The 13,069-nt window shown below is 35.5% G+C and overlaps 1 long non-coding RNA gene across 1 annotated transcript in view; it reads right to left on the reverse strand.

The window, feature by feature from the left end:
- Nucleotides 1-1,282: 1,282 nt before the first annotated feature.
- Nucleotides 1,283-13,069, reverse strand: part of LOC144381482 (uncharacterized) — a 108,785-nt gene continuing 96,998 nt past the window's right edge. The window contains exons 3-4 of the long non-coding RNA XR_013446732.1: nucleotides 1,571-1,594; nucleotides 1,283-1,330 (exon numbers count right to left, since the gene is read on the reverse strand). This is a non-coding gene — a long non-coding RNA (uncharacterized LOC144381482). The remainder of the gene's footprint in view (nucleotides 1,331-1,570; nucleotides 1,595-13,069) is intronic.

The following is a 13,069-nucleotide window of genomic DNA, read 5'->3' on the forward strand; positions in this document are numbered from 1 at the left end:
CAAAGATGAGGGACTGTACTAAAAACAGGGAAGTTATGTGAATGTCGACATACTGAGATCTGAGACTTTCAGCAACCTTCATTCATCAGCTTCCAGAAAGCTAGAAGCTGGCTTTTTATGTCCCTTAAGCAATAAACTGAGAAAACTGATCTGTCCAGGGGAAAGGACCTACAGAGATACAAAAGAAGGTCCTGCAACAAAATAGCTGGGCCACAACCAATCATTCTATATTCAAGCTCAATTGTTCACAAGGTATACCCATAAACATAAACTTCCAAGTAACATTTTTTATATGACTCCTACAAAGAACAAAGCCAATTAAAAAGAAAAAGAAATTCAAGACAACAAATAGAACAGAAAAAAAATTAAACCATAATATTCTCAGAAATTTAAGAGAAGAATTTGCATTCTTTTTGTTTTTTTAAGATTTTATTTATTTATTTGAGAAAGAGAGAGAGTGTGTGTGTGCATGAGTTGGAGGGAAGGGCTGAGGGACAGGTGAGAGAGAATCCCAAGCAGACTCCCCAGTGAGCATGGAGCCCCATGATGGGCTAGATCCTAGGATCCTCAGATTGTGACCTGAGCCGAAATCAAGAGTTAGCTGCTTAATCCACAGCCACCCAGGCACCCTGAGAAGAAATTACATCCTGGAAAGAATTTTTTTTAAAGAATTAGTCAGATAATAATAAAGAGTTCTTAAAAAACAAAAATATAATGCAAAAATTCAATGGAAGAGTTGAAAGCTGCAATTTAATAAATACCCCAGAAAGAAAAAACTCACAAAGAGATACAAAATATAGGGGAAAACAATGTTAGTGGATCAGGACTTCCAGTGCTAGACTAATAACAACTCCAGAAGGGACAAAGAGTGAAAACAGAGGGAAGAAAAGGATTAAACAAATATTTCAAGAAAATTCCTCAGGATTGAATTAACACAAATATCCAAATTGAAAGTGCTAAGAATAATAAAATAAAAAAGATTTGTCTTCCTGAAAAGTCATGTCTATATGAAATTTCACAATATTAAAGACAAGAATAAAATGCTAAAAGCTCCCAGAGGAAAAAAACATTGGTCACATTTAAGGAGTCCTGAATAAAAATGACACTGTACTCCCTAAAAGCAACAATGGAAATTAAAGCAAGGCCTTCATAATCCTGGGGAAAAAGATTATTTCCAACATAGAATTATGTGTCTGGGAAAACTATCAATCAAGGTTGTAGGTAATATGAAAATATTTTGAGACATTTCATATTTTAAAAATTTTACTTTTGGAGCATCTTACCTTATGGAGTTACTAGAGGAAGAACTCCATGAAAATAAGGGAGGAATCTAAAAAAAGAGAAAAACTGGCTTTCAGGATACAGTCAGTCTAACACAGAAGAAAGAAGGGAATGCCAGTGATAATAGTGTATAGTAAGCCTAAGAAAGAGCCATTACAAAATGATGCAGAGCAGAGGACTCCAGCATTATGTTTCTAAGAAAAAAATAATACACACACACACACATACACACACAATGGGGAACTATCTTACCTGTTGCATTGAACCCACTGAAGGAAGACTTACTTACACTTCTGGCAAAAGTGAAATACTCCTAGGGCATTTGGGGAAAAAAAAAAAAGGGGGGGGGGAGAAAGAAAGAAAAAAAAAAAAAGGAGGTAACTATCATCCACAGGGAAATCAGAAAGTTTTACAAGAAAGGAAATATAATCATGGATACCATATGACCAAGGTCTGACTAATAAAATAACTTAATGGAATTTGTGAGATAGCCATATGGGGAGGATAAGAGAATAATGAATACTTGGGGGAGGGGAAAGGGAGTACATATAACAGCTAAATCTAACCACAGAGGAAAGTTAATGAATAATATCCAGAGCTAAAAATCAAGAAATAGAATAATCAAGTAATTTTTTATATGTAACAAATACCAGGAGAATCTAAAAAGTTGAAAGTTGTAGGCTCTGAGAAATGGAAATTAGTCACCATGAGGGGCAAGACCAGGAGCCCATGTTTTTTTATGTTAAATTCTGTAATACTATTTATCTTTAAATTATGTACATGTATAAATTGGATAGAAAGAAAGCATTGTCTCTTTCAAATTAGTGTATGAGCTATCAGGCAAATAATTATCTTTTGCAATAGCCTAAACTTAGTAGTGAGTATTTTTACATTTCTAGTAAAAAACTCCTTCCAGCTTTATTTTTAAATTTCTGCTGGAGACCAAGTCCCCATTGTCAAAATTAACTTGAAAACTAAGATAATTATCAAAGAGGAAAGACTGCTTTTTCCCCCTGAAGAATAATTAAGTGCTTCGATTCTCTTATCCACTTTGCCTTTGCAAAATTCATCATAGAATGATAAGTAACGCTAACATATGGAAAGACAACTTCTCCTGGGAAATTTTGACAATCACAGAAGTGAATTTGGGGCCCAAATTCTCAGGATAATTGCCTCAATACTCCTCTCTAAGAGAAAGACCTGTCCTTTGACAACAGTAGCAGTGGAGTAATGAATAAAACTTCTCTTCATTAAATCCACTCCTGTTTGGTGATTGAGGTCAAGCAACCAAGACAATGAGGGGAAGAAGGACAGGCTCCCCTTAAGTCATTGTGCAAGTTGAATCTTTTTTAAGGATTTGTCTTCTAATTTATTCAATTCATCTGGGATAAATGCTTGCCGCAAAAAAGAAGCAAGCTACCAGGTGGGAAATTAAGGCTGACTAGTGACTGCATAATTATTTCTGTATAGGACATGATAACCTATACATTGAGAGAGATAACCTCTCTCAATCTTTGTGATGACCTCTACTTTTAGGTTAACCCACATGATTTTTTAGTAAGAGTCCATATAACTAAAATCTTTGTAGAAATGAGAACAAATGAATGTTTGAAACTAATTTGCATATCAATGTAGTTTACTCTGTTTTCAAAATGCTAACCTGAGTCTTAAAAAATCTATTATTTCTTTCTGGTCTATAATTACCAAATGATTGTATTCATCACTCTTAGAGCAATTTTCAAAGAGGTCTCATTACAAAGAAAAGTGTCCAATTTCCCAATTTCTTTTTCTATTATTAGAACATCTCTCTTTACAAAACACTATCTAATACAAATTTCTGGTAGATAAATGTTACATTGAGCTTTTTCAAAATTATTTTCTTTTTATTTCTTCAGACATCTGAGGAACTCATTAATGCGACACCCTATAGGCAATAGGAAATATTGAAGGCATCAAAAACTATGCCTGATGTGTCCCAGAATGTAATGCTGTCTTTCAGACTCAAAGGCGATACTAATGATGTGTGTATATGCAGTTTAAAAGACCAATACAGGGGCCCCTGGGTGACTCAGTCGTTAAGCATCTGCCTTCAGCTCAGGTCATGATCCTAGAGTCCTGGGATCGAGCCCCACATCGGGCTCCCTGCTCTGCGGGAAGCCTGCTTCTCCCTCCCCCACTCCCCCTGCTTGTGTTCCCTCTCTCGCTGTGTCTCTCTCTGTCCAATAAATAAATAAAATCTTAAAAAAAATAAATAAATAAAAATAAAAGACCAATACACAGGCAAGAGCATTTCTCCTCACACTCTGTCCACATGAAAGCAGAGCTTTGATTTATAGTTGCAAACATGGTTTGCTGAGCCCACAGGTGTTTGAGAGTAAGCTACTTAGACTCCATTCAGCCTGAAGCCTTTGTTCAGAGGTAGCTCCTTCATCCTCACAGATGCCTTATCTGTTAGCCACTGCTATTTCTCAGCAGTCCACAGCTGTGCTACATTGTTTAAAACTGAGCCTCAGGGCTTCCTTAAACTGTTTATTCTGTCTTCCTTGATTGAGGTGGTCCCACTTGCCCTCACTGCCCAGGAGCTGCTCAGTCGTGCTGCTGCCACTCACTCCGAATCATCTCCAGATGAGCCATGTCGGGAGACTGGCTATGTGCCATGACTGGTATTTTCCTAGTGATGAGCAGAAGTTGCACTGGTGAAATTATGCAAGAGACCAGGCTTGCAGGCTTCTTGCAATCTTTTAAGTGGTTTTTTTGATGGTATTACTCCCTTTGCCCTGAGCCAAGCCTAGAGTCTATTGCTGTGTTGGCATCACATTGGCATTCTTGATACAGTATTTGTATTTTGTTTTCCTGGCAATCAAGGGAGTGTTGGATTTTGTGCTACAAAAGCAGACAATTTTTCATTTTAGCTTGCCATGAAAAATCCTTGGATGTTGTGGGTCTTGTGTGAGCCACCCTAGTAGAGAATGTTGGTCTTTTAAGGTCCACTGTAGATCCATTTGTAACTTAAGTCATGAAGTCGCCCATGATCACATCATGGGTGTGGGGGCCTTATAAGAACCACGCAGAAAGGCAGGACAAAGATACTTTTGTTTGCTCATATTCATGGGTACTCTCATGAGTTACTCTGTTCCAGAATCTCACTCTGTCCATGGTTTTCTACATTCTGTATCTTCTCCATGGGCACTGCCATCATATAACAATATGCTAAGAAATTTCTTTTTTTATTTTTCATGAAAGCTAAAACTTTGGGCACCAGTGACCATGAGATACTTACTTCCTCACAACTCAATAAAGGATGTATTCAACTAGAACCCACATGCACCATAACCTAAAAGTCACAAATTCTTAATAACTTTGAAAAATACATGAGAATGTCTCAAAGTTACAGCATTAAAAAAAAAAAATTCCATGGCCATATGGACCAGCCTTGTACTTATATTGAGTTACTGTGCCAGAAAAGTATTACAAATCAAAATAATGCAAATAAAAATTATTTTTGTAACAGCATTACTGAGATATAATTCATGAACTGTACAATTTATCCATTTAAATATGTACAATTCAATAATTTTTTTTAAATCAGCAATTTTTAATATATTCAGAGCTGTGCAATCATTACCACAATTAATTTTAGAACTTTTCCATCAACCAAAAAGAAACCCCATATGCTCTGTCACCCTCATGCCTTCTATACCCTCCCTATATGCCCTAAACAACCACTAATCCACTTTCAGTCTTTATAGGTTTCTTTATAGATTTGCCTAATCTGGACATTTCATATAAATGGAATAATATAATATGTGGTCTTTTGTGACTGGCTTCTTTCACTTCACATAATGTTTTCAAGTTTTATCCATGTTGTAGTATGTGTCAATACTGCTCTTCTTTTAATGGTTGAGTAATATTCCATTGCATGAATATCCTTTCATTTATCCATTCATCAATTCATAGATATTGGGTTGTTTCCACCATTTGGCTATTATGAATAATGTTGCTTAGAGATTCATGAACAAGTGTTTGCATAGACATGTTTTCATTAGTCTTAGGTATATACCTAGGAGTGGAATTTTGGGGTCAAATGGCAATTCTATGTTTAACTTCTTGAGAAAGTGCTAGACTGTTTTCCAAAGTGGCTGTATCATTTTACATTCTCACCAGCAGTGCACGAGGGCCCTAATTTCTTCAGATCTTCATCAACACTTCTTGTTACTTCTCTTTTTGATTATAGACTTCCTCATGGATGTGAAATGGTATTTCATTGTAGTTTTGTTTTTTTAATTTTTTGTTTGTTGTTTCGTTGGTTGGTTAGTTGGTTGGTTTGACAATTCTATACATTATGTAGTGCTCACCATGATAAATGTAGTTACCATTGGTCATAATACAAAGTTATTACAATATTATTGACTGTATTCCCTATGCTGTACTTTTCATCTCTGTGTCTTACTAATTTTATAACTGGAAGTTTGTACCTCTTAATTATTGTGGTTTTGGTGTGCATTTTCCTAATGACAAGTGATGTTAAGCCTCTTTATGTGGACCTATTGGCCATTTGTTTATCTTCTTTGGGGAAATGTCATTCATATCCTTTGTACATTTGTTAATTGGGTTGTCTTTTTTTTGTCAGTTGTAAGAGTTCTTCATATATTCTAGAGACAGCCCCTTATCAAATATGAATTTCAAATATATGCTATTCTCTGTCTTGTCTTTTCACTTTCTTGATATTATACTTTGAAGTATAAAAGTTTTTAATTTTGATTAAGTTCAATTTATCTATAATTTTTTGTTGTTGTTGCTTGTGCTTTTGGTGTCATATATAGGAATCCATTGACAAATCCAAGGCCCTAAAGATGTAGTTCTAAGTTTTCTTCTGAAGATTCTATAGCTTTAGCTTTTATGTTTAGGAAATTGATTCATTTTGAATTAATTTTTATGTATGGCATGAAGGAAAAGTCAAACCAATTTCATTCATTTGTATGTGGATATCCACTTGTCCCAATACCATTTGTTGAAATCAAATAACATTCAAAAAAATAGCATCTAATTTTCTCATAGAAAAAAAAAAATATATTGTAAAAAGGTTAAAACCCTGGTAAGGACCAGGCATTCAAATTCAGTTTGGCATGATCATAATCCTGGGTTTAATCACCAACTTTATATAAAATATACAGACTTGTTAGTATAATTTAGTATAAATATTTCAATTAAACACTGGGCAACATAGCTACCATGTTCAATCTCATAAAGTCATATTTAATAGGCTACAGTGTCATAATGTATTCTATAGGAGCTCTTTCTCTTTTTGTGTTTAGTGCTTTAATTTTACTATAATAAATCAGTTAATTGAAAGAAAGCTTTATGGGTGTCCCGGGATGATGAAGCTTTCAAAGATAGGTTTTAAGAGGAAAATGTTGGAAAACATTTATTTGAAACCCCTGAATGGCTTTATGTGAAAATGAAGTAACAATATGTATTTGCCTGGCCTGTTTTCTTCATTATACATTTCCCAGCAGAAAGGGGGTATCAGAGATCAAGCAACTGTAGTGGCTTCAAAATGGAGAGTTCATACGCTTTGTTTGAGTTGCTACCAAATATTGCACATTCTCTCCTTGTGTCATCATGTCATACAAACTTACATTGGCTAGTCCTTATATGTGCTAAAATTTCTATCATTTACTCTCTAACTATATTATTATATTCCAAAGTTAAGGGCTTCAAAACTTTGGCCTAAATTATAACCAAACAGGAAGACACTAAATTTCTGGATTTAATACTAAACTTAAAATATTAAGTTTTTCCTTCTTACCCATAATACCTACATGTTGTTTTGAAACTCAAACCAGCACTAGAGTTCATTACCTTCCCAATATGAGCAATTTTTTGTTTTGTTTTGTCTTATTGCATTAAGTCTAAGGCTCAAAATAGCCATTTGTGATCCAATGATTCTCTGGTACTTTATATATAATTTATGTCTTGACCATCCATTGCCTAATTTTTAGATAATACATTATGGTATTGTTAGCCCACTAAATACAACTTTATAACATTGAGCTTGGTAACTATGTTGCCCATTGTTTACTTCTTAAAAAATTATACCAAGTTATATAACAAAAGAACAAATCATTAATTTATCAACTTTACTGAGGTTAAAATTTACAAATGCATAGATTTTAACTATAGATTTTTTTTTTTTAACTTTCAGATTCTTTGAGAACAATGACTTGGTTATTTGTTGCTTGAGTTCCAGGTTATAACAGTGTTCCTTTCCCTTTTGGGGTGGGGAGGGGGTGGTGAATGTCCTGAGTTGTGCTTGTCTTCACATTTTAGACCAGTAGTTCTCAAACTTCAGTGAGCATTTAAATTTAAGTGTAGAATGTTAAGAGTTTTCACAAATGTAAATATTCACCGACAAATGTAACCACCAGCACAATTAAAATGTAGAAGATTTTCATCAATCCGATGGTTTCCTCAAGTCCCTTTGCAAACTCCACTCCCACACCTGGCCCTAGAGTACCACTGATGTGCTTTCTGTCCCTATAGGCTAGTTCTGCCTTTTCTAGGATTTAATATCAATGGAATCATACAATATGTACTTTTTTGTGTCTGACTTCTTTAACTCAGCAAAATGTTTTTGAGATCTGTACTTGTTGAGTGCATGAGTACTTTGTTCCTTTTTATTGCTGAGTAGTATTCCACTGTATGGATATACCAAATTTGTTGATCCCCTCACCTGCTGCTGGACAGCTGAGTCATTTCTAGTTTGGGGCTATAACAAATAAAAGTGTTATAATATTTGTGTGTAAGTCCTTGTGTGGATATATTTTCATTCCTCCTAGGAAAATACTCAGGAGTGGGATTGCTGGGCCATATGGTAACTGTATATTTAACTTTATTAAAAACAAAAACAAAAAACTCTGCCAAAATCTTTTCCAAAGTAGTTGTATCATTTTACATTCTCACCAGTAGTATATGAGTTCCAATTGTTTCATATTGTGGGCTCTAGAGACAATATCTCTGTGCTTCTGCAAAATTGGGGCTAAAAAGTTGAGATCCTGAGCTAAAAACCAGCTTTGGGAAGTTAACTTACAACTATTCAGTAATGAGAGAACTCCACAGAGAATGGTCTAACATCTGGTTCATGGTGTTTACATTTAAGGGAAAATGAGGCCTAGGATTTTGAAGACCTCTCTAGATAATAAAAGCTTGAGACAAAGGGGCTTATCTGGTCATTGAACAGAATTATTTGCATTTCAAAAAGTTAGAATGAGAACCCAGGATTCTGTCCACCTGTCTTTAAGGAGAAAAGGCTTTTCTCTCACTCCTTCTGGGATCAAAGGAAGAGATAGCTGACTTTATGCTGTAAATAGGCAGAGAAAATCTATGTTTATCCATCCTTTGCCTATGAAGTGTGGGACCACTTGTATAGGGAATTTTTCCATCTGGCTTTCATTGTATTGCAACAGCAGTAATCAATGAGACAAGGAGGCCTGGTGCAGTTATTATTATTATAATATATATATATATATATATATATATATATATATATATATATATAATTATCATATAATTATATAATTATTATATAAAGAATTAAACAAACCTGTCTTCTGATCCAGAACACTGTGTTTGTGTGCAAGAAAAAATTAATGATGATTAATATTCAAAACTCAACCTATATCCTCACCAGCATCTGCTATTATCAAGATTTTCAACTTTAGTCATACCAGTGGATACGTAGTAACATCTCATTCTGGTTTTTATTTACATTTCCCTAATGACTAGTGATACTGAGCATCTTTTCCTGTGCTTATTAGGCATTTATGTATCTCCTCTTGTGTCATTTCTGTTAAAATCTTTTGTCTCTTTCTGTTGGGTTGTTTACTTCTTATTACTGAGTTGTGAGAGTTCTTTATATATTCAAGATATGTGTCCTTTGTCATATGTGTGCATTGTGAATATTTTCTCCCAGTCTGTGACTTGCCTTTCCATTTGTCTTAATAGCATCATTTGGACAGTATTCTGATAAGATATACTGATAAGAATAAGAATGAACATATATACCAATGAAACAAAATTGAGCCCAGAAGTAGACCCACGCATTCTATGGTCATAGATTTTTAATAATGATGCCAAAGTAGTTCCATGGGGGAAAACAGTAGACTTTTCAACAAATGATGGTGGAACAACTGGATATATATATCCCCAAGATATATATCTATATATAGATACAGATATGAGATATAGATATGTATCTTATAGCACACCATACATAGAAATCAATTCAGAATACCTGCTAATAGAGTTAAAGCCATGAAACTTCTACAAGGAAATAGGAGAAAATCTTCACAAGCTTTGGCTAAGCTAAGATTTTCTTGGATAGGACACAAAAAGCACAAAGCAGTATATTTTAAAAACACATACTAAGTCCATGAAGAAACCAGACTGTTATTTTCTCCAATTATAACATCTTACACACTTGAATGAATATTTCCCATAAGATAAATCATCCCATTGCTGGTAGATGACTGGAGGGTCTATTGGACAAGGGAAGAGCATGTGGCTACATGTTGGCTAAATTGAGATTACTTTTCTGCCTTATGCATAGGCTGAGGGTAGGGGGTGTATTCCAAGGAACTAGAGGTTTTGATCCTGATGTTTGGTTTTAGTCTACTTTTTAACTACACTCATTACCTCCTCCTTTCTCTGGGGTAATGGTTTGCTTTAGTGTTGGCCTAGTTTCCATTAGGCTTTAAACATGTCCTAATTAATTTTCTCAGATGTAGTTATACTGAGATTGTTCTCCAGTGTGACTTCCAAGGAATGCTGTAGTTGTGAGAGGAGGTGGCTTGCTAAGAGGGAGTAAATGACAGCATTGAGCACCAGCTCAATTATTATCAAGAAGAGATAATCAAGAACGGGCACCTGTGTGGCTCAGGCGATTAAGCATCCAACTCTTGATTTCAGCTCAGGTCATGATCTCAGGGTCCTGGGATTGAGCCCCACATCAGGCTCCCTGATCAGCTTGAGATTCTCTCTCTCTCTCCCTCTGCCCCTCCCTCCCTCATGCATGTGCACATGCTCTCTAAATTAATTAATTAATTGATTGATTAATAAAAGGAAGAGACTATCAAGAAGATGCCCCATCACACAATTGATTGAAGGTTGCTGTTGAGGAAATATTATCATCAATATTCTTTCCCCTTTTCCTTATACACATTTTATTTATTTTTATTTTATTTTAAAGATTTTATTTATGTATTTGTGCGAGAGAGAGGGAGAGAGAGGGAGCAAAGCAAGAGGAGCGGCAGGCAGAGGGAGAAGCAGGTTCCCCACTGAGCAGGGAGTCCGAAGCGGGACTCGATCCCAGGATCCTGGGATCATGACCTGAGCCAAAGGCAGATGCTTAACTGACTGAGCCACCCAGGCATCCCACCTTATACACATTTTTAAAAATGCTTTCATTTTCATTATGAAATGTTACAGATATACAGATAAGTACTAAAAACAATCTCATAGTACCTTTGTACCTACATGCTACTTTGAACAGATCTATTTGAAATTGCGGTTGTTTCCTTCCATTCAGAGGCTTTGGTATTCTGCTCACTCACTGGCCTCATAAGATTTCCTAATTTCCAAAGCTGAATACAATTTGTTCTCCCAGCTTTGTTCTTGGTTGTTTCCATCACAGGGGTCTGTGATCCCATTTCTCTCCACACTGAATTTGAATATCTCCTAGTCATTGACTGTAAACACTCCTATGTCTTTCACATTTGAAATCAATAACTCTTATAAGTAAATAGCAGTACTAGTATTTAAAAAAAAAAAAAACATAAAAGTTGTAAAAAGGAAGATATGTTGAGGGAATCCAGCATGCAATACATAAAAAATGAGAGAAAACCCTGGTGCAGATTGATGCAGCCAGAAGAAGAGATAGCATGATTAATAAACAACGGACTACCCCTTAATTTTCTTGTCTTCAACATAGATTTATAAAATTTTAAGCTAGATTCTATAACTCATTTCCAGGAAAAAAGAAAAAGCACAACAGAAATTGCTTTGAAAGCTAACTCTGCTAAGCTCTGCCTGTTACCTTTCATCTCTTTAAATCTGAAGCTCTTTGCATAGACACTTTGGAGTTTTAGAAATCAAAGAACCAAAGGGGAAGTCCACCATCTGAAAAAGCACTATGCCTTTTTTACATTTGCTTTGTCCCTACACTAGTAGGAAATACATCAGTCTCTCACAGTATACATTTTACTCCTAGTTTTGTGCCTGGGCAATTTTAGAAAGTATATAAACTCTTTCAGACTTAATACTAGTCAAAGATTGTGTATTTGTAACTAAAGACTGTAACAGATGCGTGAAATATCCAAGAGAAGAAATAATGTAAAAATACAAAAAGTATTGAGTAACAGAGAATGGGAAGATTTTTCTGTCATGTGTATCTACATAGGAAAATTAACAGACTTAAAGAAGAAAAAGGAACTATGATAGGCAGAATTCTAAGGATACTCCCCAATGAATCATATTCTTATAAAATCCCCTCCCCTTGAATTTGGGAAAATCTGTAACTTGCTTCTAGCCAATATAAAATGGCAGAGGTTTTGCCATGGTCACTCCTTTACCTTTATGTAGGACTCTTTCTCAGTAGACCAGAGCCAGAACTGCTCTTGCTGCCTCTGAAGAAATCAGCTGCCATGTTGTAAGAGGTCTTATAAAAGGGTCAAGTGGCAAGAAGTATGGAGGACTCCAGAACCTGAGAGTGGCCCTCTGCTGACAGACAGCATGAAAGTAGGTGCTCAGTTCTACAGCCACAAGGAATTGAATTCTGCCAACAACCACATGAGCTCAGAAGAGGACCCCAAGTTCAAGAAAGGAATGCAGTTTGGCTGACTTCCTGATTGCAGCCTTGTGAGACTCTGAGCAAAAGACCAGGCTAAGCTGTGCCCAGATTCCTGACCCACAGAAACAGGGAGATAAAAACTATATGCTATTTTAAGCCAATGAGTTTGTGATAATTCTTTTTACAGCAACAGAAAACTAATATAGGCACTAATGTAAAAATGCGTCACAGGATCGTAATTTAACTCGGTAACTTATTCAATCTTTAACCCATTCATTCAACAAAAATTTGCTGAATGCCTACAAATACCATGCTCCATGCTAGCATTGAGTATATAGCATCTGCAATGGAGGAGATTACAGATGGAGGGAGAAATGGGCAGAAAATAGCCAAACACAGTGCACTATAATGAATGTGGACAAGGGTCATATACAGATACCTAAATCACACCGTGAGGAGCTCGCATTATGGTGAAGACCATAGGCTTTGGATCTTGACTGACCTGAATTTGAATCCCAGCCCAACTGCATACAAACTTTATGACCTTGGGCTAGTTGCTTAAATGAGGGCTTTACTTTTCCCATTTGTAAAATGCTTATAATAAGACCTATGTTGTGGAGTTATTGTATAGACTACCTTAAATAATTCATTGTAACTGCTTAGTATATAATAAGTGCTCAGTGAATATGAGTTATTATAATTATTATTTTGTCAAAAGGAGATGATGCCTGAGATGAATTCAAAAAGAGTAGTAGTTAATCTGCTGAGAGTTAGGGAAAGTTTGGAGATTCCAAGAAAAGGGAAAAGAGTTTAAAATAATAATATAATACATTTGGGGAAGTGTTAGCACTTCAGTATGAAATATATCTATTGAATCTGTACATATGCCAGTCACAAGTTTTAAAGCTGAGGATACAGATATGGATAATTTCTGCCATTAAA

Source organism: Halichoerus grypus, chromosome 4 (genome assembly GCF_964656455.1).
Source record: "Halichoerus grypus chromosome 4, mHalGry1.hap1.1, whole genome shotgun sequence".
NCBI classification, from domain to species: domain Eukaryota; kingdom Metazoa; phylum Chordata; class Mammalia; order Carnivora; family Phocidae; genus Halichoerus; species Halichoerus grypus.